This window comes from Hylobates moloch, unplaced genomic scaffold, assembly GCF_009828535.3.
Source record: "Hylobates moloch isolate HMO894 unplaced genomic scaffold, HMol_V3 SCAFFOLD_4, whole genome shotgun sequence".
In the NCBI taxonomy this organism is placed as follows: Eukaryota; Metazoa; Chordata; class Mammalia; order Primates; family Hylobatidae; genus Hylobates; species Hylobates moloch.
The window spans coordinates 49455068-49465349 of record NW_026652279.1 but is presented as its reverse complement, the minus strand read 5'-3'; positions in this window follow the sequence as shown (position 1 = coordinate 49465349).

The window sequence follows — 10282 nt, the reverse complement described above, 5'->3', positions numbered from 1 at the left end:
TTCTCACACTGCTATAAAGAAATATCAGAGCCTAGGTAATTTATAAAGGAAAGAGGTTTAATTGACTCACAGTTCCACATGGCTGGGGAGGCTTCAGGAAACTTAACGATCATGGTGAGAGGCGAAGAGGAAAGGAGCACCTTCTTCAGATGGTGGCAAGAGAGAGAAGTGAGTGAGCAAGAGAGAAGCTATCAAACACTTATACAACCATCAGATCTTGTGAGAACTTGCTCACTATCACGAGAACAGCATGGGAGGAACCGCCCCGATGATCCAATCAATTCCCACCAGTTCTCTCCCTCAACACCTGGGGATTACAATTCAAGATGAGATTTGGGTGGGTACACAAAGCCTAACCATGTCAATGGTGATTTAAATTGATTGATTTATGAATATTAAATCATGCTTACATTACTGGAGAGAAGGAAACCTTAGTGATAATTACTGTGTATCCTTTTATAACATATTGGTTAATTTGATTATCCAATATTTATTTTAGGATCAAAGCCCAGGAAAGATACTGGTCTGTAATTCTTTTTTCTTGAAATATTTTTATTAAGCTTTATTATTAAGCTTATATTGTGTAAGTAAAAAAAGTAATTAAGGTCGATCTTGATTGATTTTGAGATTTATTTTGCCACGGTTGAGGATGTGCCCAGGAAAAACAAACAAGTCACAGTAGGATCTGTGCCCTGTGCTTTTTTTCAGAGAGGATTTTGGGAATGTCAATGTTTAAAGAGGAAGGAGGAAGCAGAAGGGGAAGAAAAAAACAGGAAGGAGGGTAGTAATTAGCACTCAGTGAGTCTATGTTTTACATGTGAAGAGGAGGGAGTGGGACAAAGTCAATTATGCATTCATTTCATGCTCAGTAAATCTACCTTCTACATAACATAAGCATGTGAAATTGCAGTAATCTATTTGGGAAAAAAAAAGGAAGGTAGTCTCTTGTATCACCTAGTTCCCAAACTTAACTTTCCCTTTGGCATAGTGAGTTCAGGATCCTGAGATTTTGTTTTCTTCCACATTTTCCCCAATTCTTCAAAATCTTTTGTTGAAAGCATTGCAGAAGAATATTAGTCTCTGGTTATGGGTTTGTTGTGATCCCTTGTTGCTAGATAGTTTATTCCTATGAGGTTAGATTCCACGTTACTAGGAAGGCTCATTTCTAGGAGGTTGTCAAGTCTTGTGTCCCAAGGAGCGAAAAAGGGGAAGGAAGAAAGAATGAAATGGAAAAAAGAGAAAAAGGGGGCTACCAAGACCAGATTACAGCAACAAAGGGAAAGCAATGTTGGAAAACAGATTCAGGCTATATTACAAGAAGGCTGGCCGGGAGCGGTGGCTCACGCTTGTAATCCCAGCACTTTGGGAGGCCGAGGCGGGCGGATCACGAGGTCAGGAGATCGAGACCACGGTGAAACCCCGTCTCTACTAAAAATACAAAAAATTAGCCGGGCGTGGTGGTGGGCGCCTGTAGTCCCAGCTACTCGGAGAGGCTGAGGCAGGAGAATGGCATGAACCCGGGAGGTGGAGCTTGCAGTGAGCCGAGATCGTGCCACTGCACTCCAGCCTGGGCGACAGAGCGAGACTCCGTCTCAAAAAAAAGAAAAAAAAGATCTAGTCCAGATAAATTATAGGTAAATAATAAAAACTGAAAAACAATAGACAAGGCTAGAATCTAATAACAGGTGTACTATAGTTTCTTTTGAAATGTAATTTTTTATATTTTCCTATTTTTACCAAAGACAAATCATAGTAAAAACAACTTATCTGCAAAACAAGTTGTAGTATAATAAGACTGTTATTATAGTGGTTGTATGGCCTGATTATTTGCATAAAGTACAGCAAGAATAATTATTGGTCGATAGGCTCATTTTGAATTGGCTTTACTGGAGCTTTCTTATAAAGAATGACGGATTTTACTTTTAAGAAGCCTCTAGAGCCTAGAAAAGGATTTATCTGTGCCTGCATATACCTCCATGAATTGGGTGAATTCTATTCTTCTCAAAGTCCCAAAATAACTTGAGGTTCCTGGGCCTGTCAGAACGTGACATTCTTTTCTTACCCCAAGTCAAGAGATGTAAAAAAAATTGCATGGACAAGGTATGAGACTAGTCCTTTCAAGGGCCTTTTATCACCTTATGAAGTCAATTTTAATTCCTCAAAGCCGTCTGTTTATATCTGAAAATATGCCAGTTCAGTCAAAGCCTTGGAAACATAACCAATGTCTCCAATTGTGTCCTGTTACAAAAGAAAACATATTTTTATTGAAATTATGCAAATAACTATGTTGCCATAAATTAAGAATACTCTCAAATGGTTTCCACATTCTGGAGAAATCAGGTAGACTGAAAGAAATATGATTCAAATTTTGATCACAAGAGTATAATTTACTCAATTGTTAAAAAGCTATAAATAGCTCAGCTACTTAGAAGGCTGAGGCAGGAGAATTGCTTGAACCTGGGAGGTGGAGGTTGCAGTCAGCTGAGATTGCACCATTGCACTGTAGCCTGGGCAACAAGAGCAAAACTCCATCTCAAAAAAATAAAAAATAAAATAAAATAAAAGGTATAAATAGCTCAAAATAAAAAAATCTTGATTCTGACCAAAAAACCCTGAATCTCCAATGTGTCAAACACAAAAAGTCATAAAAATCATTTTAGTCCCCTATTCATTCAGTCCAATGCAATTACTCATTCTGTTTGATACTGGGGTTAGTAATCCTTCTGAACACATTAGTTCTTCAATGAGAGTGCTGAAATTATTTTTTCTCTAGTTTCATGTCACAATCAGAAGGATTGTCAGAAACCTGCATTTAAGAGCTTGTCAGAGTTCTTCCTTTGAACTCCTTAAAGAAGGAAGTTTTGGGCTATTGCTGGTTATAAACCACTTTTTGAGAGGAATCAAAGTAAAACATTAATTGTCTGTGGATGACAAAAGCCCAAACAGCCATGGTCAAAGATACAAATGACAAGAAAATTTGGTTATTTCCGTAACATGCAACAATTTAATGTAATAACCATATGTATTGTAGATAACATATACAAAGATATATTAGAATACTAGAAACCTCATATAATTTTGAAATACATATTACTAACACATTTATATAAATAGGACTCAAAGAAAGTTAAGCACCATTTCATATTTGATAATGCTTCCTGTATGATTTTAACATCTTGAATTAACTGAATATGTCTCTTTTGGACTTCAGAGGACCTAGCACCAAAAAAAGTTAATGAGATTAAAAAAACTGAGTTTGGGACTTGAAATTTTGATTTTGAAAAGTTTTTCGAGTATTAAAGGTTTAAAACACTTGATATCACAAAATAGTATCCCAGTTAATCCCAAATAACTCGTTAACTTAGATAAAATGAGAATTTAAAGATTTTAAAAAGCACAAAAACCTTTACTCTTTGATAGACACTCAGTTTCCCAAACAACAAGACAACATGAGCTCAACTGAATCTCTCTCCTCTTTCTTCTCTGTCTCTCTCTCTCTTTATGCAGTTTACTCAAAAGGTAAAAAAAACTTTTACTGTCTCTTAATATTAAATGAAAATCTTGTTCAAAGGAGAAAGCCATATTTTACCTTTGCAAAGTGTAAATATTATTATTGCAAAACATAATTTTAAATACAATCTTATAAACAAATCCATCCAAACTTACCTCATAAGATAATATTTTTATAAACCTTTTATAATTCTTTTATATTTTCTTTTTTCTAACTTTCTTTATCCATTGTTTTATCTATTTTTTTTTTTTTTTTTGAGACTGAGTCTCACTCTTTCGCCCAGGCCCGGGGTGCAGTGGTGCAATCTCGGCTCACTGCAAGCTCCGCCTCCTGGGTTCACGCCATTCTCCTGCCTCAGCCTCCCTAGTAGCTGGGACTATAGGTGCCCGCCACTGCACCTGGCTAATTTTTTGTATTTTTAGTAGAGACGGGGTTTCACTGTGTTAGCCAGGATGGTCTCGATCTCCTGACCTCGTGATCCGCCTGCCTCAGCCTCCCAAAGTGCTGGGATTATAGGTGTGAGCCACCGCACCAGGCCTTATCTATTATTTTTAAACACTCCATTTAATATAGTTTTTACAAACCTCTAAAATAGACAAAATTACTTTTTTCTTTTTTAGAAAACTACATTTCCATGTCTTTTTATAACCCTTTAAAAAAAAACACATTCTCTTTTTCTTATATACTTTGTGTATAGAATTGTTTCTCTTATATCTAGTAGTTTTAATTACAGCTATTAATTACAATGTTAACTCTTAGTAACACTTATTTTTATTTTTAATGAAAAACCTAGTAAGTAACCAATTTTAGTTATGTACTAGATGCAGAGTCCAAGACAATGAACAATGTCTGAGGCTGGGCCTTGAAATGGCCCTACGGGCTCAAATCTAAAGACACGTTTATAGGCAAGTTAAGCAAGTATCAAAAGTATTAGACGAGCAAAGTTTTGTATCTAGCAGAGACAGTATCTGACCTTCCTTATTCAGACCAAATGTCTAAATTAAACTTTGAAGACACCTCTGTTTTATTATACCAATAATTTAAAAACTGTCTTTATTTACTAAAGATTATTAAAGTCATGTAAACTAAAAGGCATATGAGTTAAAGTTTTTATTTTCCTGATAAAATATTTGAGTTAAGCACTTACTTTCTCTAAGCCAGTTATAGAACTCTTTTATCTATTTTGGTAGTGAAACATCATGTACATATAGCATAAATACACGGACATACAGATACATATATTTTAAAAAGTTGACTATTTGAGTCACATAGCCAGCTGTGAAAGAAAAATAAAAATAAAAATTGTTGGTATGTGTTTTTCCCCCTCTTTGAAGAGTTTTACAAGACTGATAATTTTTCTCCCTTCAAGTATTTGGAAGTATTCACCCAGTGAAGATACAAGAGCCTTGGTATTTCATCTGGAGGATTTTTAATAATGGATTTGATATCATTAATAGATATCTCACTTCTCTGTTTTTTTATTTTTTCTTCTGTCTATTTTGATGTTACATTTTATGCCAATTTTCAAAGTTATTTTCATGTAATTGGTAAAAATATTGTTTTTCTTAATGTCTGTAGGATTTGTGGTAGGGTTTCCCTATTTATCACAATATTGGTAAATTGTATTTTCTTTCTTCTTTCTTTTGGTTAACCTCACCTGGGGTGTATAAATTTTACTAGTAAATACCCACTCGAATGTTGTTATTTTATCTTCTATTTTATTGAGTTTTGCTCTTGTCTTTGTTATGTTCTTTCTTCTACTTTGTAATTTTGATTTCCTGCTGATTTACTAGTATCTTGACATGGAAGCTCTGATCATCAATTTTCTGCCTTTTTCTTCTAATGTGTGGATGTAAGGCAACACATTTTCCTTTGTTCACTTCTTCAGCTATATATCACAAGTTTTGATACGTCATATCTTCATTGTAATTCTGTTCAAAATATTTTCTAATTGGTTTATCACTCTTTCTAAAGCATGAACCTCTAGAGCTTTCAATTGTGAGACTAATGCATATTTGTCTCCTTAGCACTAAGAGACTATGAGAATTTTTTCTGAGCCGTTGAGAGATTGAACTTAGCTCTTTGGTTTTTTTTCTCTGCACGAAATCAGAATTCGATAAATGTTTTGCGGGAGAAGGTGGCTCTATGTGTGAGTTTCTTCAAGTCTTCAGTTTTGTTACTCTAGCCCAAGAAATCACCAAATGCTCTTTTGATTTCTTTGTTGCTCAGCAGCAGAGTTCTACTTAAGGTCAAAGCGGGATTCTTACATATATCAACAAGTATCCTCAGGAAAAAGGTGTTGGCAGCTTTTCACTGCATGAACTCAACACTATTTTTTAGAGTTTTTAATCTCTAGTGCCCCTTCCTAGAGATTTTTATCTTCTAAGAACCTTAGGTCTGGAAAAGTTCCACTCTGACTTCCTGAGGTTTTGATTTACCTTTTAACTTCCCACCATGTGCAGATTTGCAGTTCAGCAAGATGTTAAGGGAGAAATTGGCACGTGTCTGAAGCTCTACAAAGTCTTCCATTTGTCACTCCACTCACTCTAGGGCTGCAACATTCCAGAAAACTCCAAAGGTTTATCTGTTTCCTGATTCTCAACTTCCAACCCACAGAGTACTGACAAAAATAATCCCAGGTTGTTGCTGCTGACTCTCAGCTCACCTCTGTAAGACTCCCCCCCTCTGTGTTTTACTCCCTCTAATTCTTGTTGGCTTTTCAGTTGCCTGATGCCCTTAAGTAAATTCTTGTGTAATTAATTCAGTTTATATAGTTATTCTCAATAGAAGCGTTAACCTCCTGCAAACTACTCCATTTTATCAAGAAATGAAAGCTTTGAAAATGTAATTCTAATTTTTGTTTAATTATTTTTGTATATTTTGACACCTTGAAAACACACACATGCAGGCATACACAAACATATATACATGTCACTTAATAAATTTTCCAAAGTCCTTCTTTCCTATCGCAGGAAAATTAAAAATTTCACTTTAACTTCCTATTAGAGAATAACCTAATCGGATGCACTTTTCTGCTACCATGTGGTGTCAGGGAAAATTATTGGTAATTTTTTCTCAACCAACAAAGGAATTGTGGCCTTCTGCCAATCTTAACACACTGTAGCAGAGGACTGAGGAAATCAATACTTTTGAAGATCTCAGGAGAATTATTTGCTCTTATCATTAAATTATTGTGCCCACAATCACCACACCCTTAGTTTAGATCAGTTAGTAGCATTCTTACCATGAGTGAAATTCGTGAAGGACTTTCACACTGGAGAGTTGAGAAATGAGAAAAAAAGAAAAAGAGCCAGGAAAGAAAGAAAGAAGAGGCCAGGCGCCGTGGCTCACGCCTGTAATCCCAGCACTTTGGGAGGCCGAGGCGGGCGGATCACGAGGTCAGGAGATTGAGACCATCCTGGCTAACACGGTGAAACCCCATCTCTACTAAAAAATACAAAAAGTTAGCTGGGCGAGATGGCGGGCGCCTGTAGTCCCAGCTACGCGGGAGGCTGAGGCAGGAGAATGACGTGAACCTCGGGGGGCGGAGCCTGCAGTGAGCCGAGATCGCGCCACTGCATTCCAGCCTGGGTGAAAGAGCGAGACTCCGTCTCAAAAAAAAAAAAAAAAAAAGAAAAGAAAAAAAAGAAAGAAGAAGGATGAGGACTCTAAGAGAATAGGGGCTTCCCAGTCTTCAAATTAACACAAAGTTACAGGAATAATTATAGTGTCATAGTGTCTCCTCATTATGTTGCCATACATTTAAAGTGTTGGGGGTTTATATAAGGTTGAATGAAAGTTACGACATCAACTATTCTTCTCAAATTGGAGGGCCTGTCAGTGGGTACAGGAAATGATACTGTGAAGTTTTGTAAAATGTGGGGACAAATATCTGAGAGGGATATGTTTCCTATACTTTGGCTCCATATAAAAATTTGGGGAAGACCAGTCTTAGGCATCATATAAATCTAGCATGACATACGTTTATGTTTAATTTTGTTTCTCCCTTTTTTTTTTTTTTTTTTGGCCTCAGCTGTATCTGAATTAAGAACTGAACTCCAGCTGAATCTGGACTTTGAAGATTTTCTTAGCCTTAATTATTCAGCTATGAGAAAACCTACTCCTCAAATATCTGTTTTCCCCTCACAAGTATTAATTAACTCACCAGAGGAATATCTTGCTCAGAATCCAAATGGCACAATAACTGTCACTGAAATATGCACCATCTCTACGGAGACTGTGAGGTCCCTGGTACTCCAATGCCTGATTGTGTACATGAATCATCCTCTAATGAATAATGAGAAGATTGTTCCTCTTTTAGTAATACAAGAATGTAAGTAGAAGTGATACATCAATAACGAAAAATATTTATTTTTCTTCAAAATCCATTACCAGAGGTGTTTGTATAAGTCACGTATTTTTAAAAATGTAAATCAATGTATTATATATGTATGGTTAAATGAATCAAATAATGAAGGCATCTCTATCCTAGTCCTGCTTCCTGAGGCAACTGTTCTTATATGGCAAATGTTAAATTGATCTGCTTTATATGGTCTCCACTGGATTTTTGCCACAATTACTGAAGATTGAGCTCTTTTTACACCTCCCTCAACTTTTTCTCCACCCTTTGCCTCCCAATATAGTTTTTTTTTTTTTCCCCTGCTTACCTCTACAACTTTCAACAGCCTTGCCAAATCTGTTTTTTGTTTGTTTGTTTGTTTCATCCACCATACAATTTAGGGAGAAGAAAAGCAAAAAGTTAGGTAGACAGCTAAGGCTAGTCCTTGGAGAAGCAGCTGAAAAATCACAGCTACAGGCACAAGTAGAGCAGCCTGGGGAAAACTCAGGCTGCAGCTGCACAGATAAGGAGGCAAGGTCCAGCATGGAAGCCTTTTTTTCTTTTTGTGATTGGTGGGATCTCAGGAAAAAGTTTTCAGACATGTACCCAGTGGGCACCATGGGCGCTTTCACAGGGAGGGGAGGGGGACTTACCTAAAACAAATCCACAGTTATACAAACAAGAGAAGCTGTGCTTTGTGCTTACCTAGAGACATATCTGTAGCTGCATAGATAAGGGAAGTTACACAGACAGCTGTACAGATAAGAGAATTTGCTCAAGCAGCTACAGAGATGAGGAGTTTCTTATAAAAGCTTCTGAATTCAACTGTAAAACAGCACCCCAATGGGGCTCCCCTCTCTGCTGCAGAGAGCTTTCTTCTTTTATTTATTAAATTTTTGCTTCAACCTCACCCTTTGTGTATCCATGCTCCTTAATTCTCTTGGTTGCAAGACAACAAACTTGGATGACACCTCAAACAACAAGACCATTGACCATTGACCCAGTTTCAGAATGTCTCTCTTAGTTGCCCATTCCTCTTTGCTCTCCCTCCTTCCAAGCTCTGTCACCTGTATTTATCTTCTGTTTTGTAACAATAATTTAATTATAACAATAATTAAACAGCATATAATTTCCTCACAGGATGTTTCTAACAGTAGAAGCCAATAAACAGTATTAAATAATTGTTTTTATATTATAGCAAGTAGTCTTTTAAAATTGAAGTATTTATTCTCCATATAGTCACTGTAAATACTGATATTTTGGGGTTTTAATCTACCACATTACTATTCATTTTCTATTATCTCTCACCTGTTTAATGTTCTTTTCTCTCTTTCCTTGATTTTGAGTTATTTTTAAAAATTTTATTTCCCCATTTTTAAATTTATTAACTAATTTTTAAATAAGATTTCTTTACTCTTCCTTTAGTGGTTGACTTGGGCATTACGAGATATATGCTTGTTAAAATTATTTATTTATTTTAATTAACAAATATAATTGTACCTTTTTATGGGGTATACACAGTGAAGTTTTTTGATACATAAAAGGTATAGCGATCTGATCAGGATAATTAGCATATCCATCTTCTCAAACATTTATCATTTCTTTGTGATGGAAATATTCAATATCCCCTCTTTTAGCTATTTGAAACTATGTAATATATTGATGTTAAACATAGTCATCCTACAGTGCTATAGAACACTAGAACTTATTCCTCCTACCTAGCTAAAATGTCATAACCTTTAAGTAATCTCTCTCTATTCTCCCTTCCTACAACCCTTCCTGTCCTCTAGTATCCTCCTTTCTTTACTTCTGTGAGATAAACTTTTTAAGCTTTTGCATATGAGTGAGGACGTCTGGTGTTTAACTTTCTGTTCCTGGCTATTTCCCTTAACATAATGTTCTCTAGGCTCATCCATGTTGCCATAAATGACAGGATTTCATTCTTTATTATGTCTGGATAGTATTTCCATTGTGCCTATATACCACATTTTCTTTATTCATTCATCTGTTGTTGGGCACTGTGGTTGATTCCTTATCTTGGCTATTGTAAATAGTGCTGCAATTAATATGAAAGTCACCAGCCACAGTGGCTCTCACCTGTAATCCTAGCACTTTGGGAGGCTGAAGTGGGCTGATCGCTTGAGACCAGGAGTTCAAGACCAGCCTGGGCAACAGAGCAAGACCCTGCCTCAATAACAAATAAGAAAGTTAGCCAGATATGGTGGTGAGCGCCTACAGTCCCAGATACTCAGGAAGCTGAGGTGGGAGGATTGTTTGAGCCTGAGAGGTTTGTTGCGGGAAGTCAGGGACCCCAAACGGAGGGACTGGCTGAAGCCATGGCAGAGGAACGTGGATTGTGAAGATTTTATGGACATTTATTAGTTCCCCAAATTAATACTTTAGTAATTTCTTATGCCTGTCTTTACTGCAAT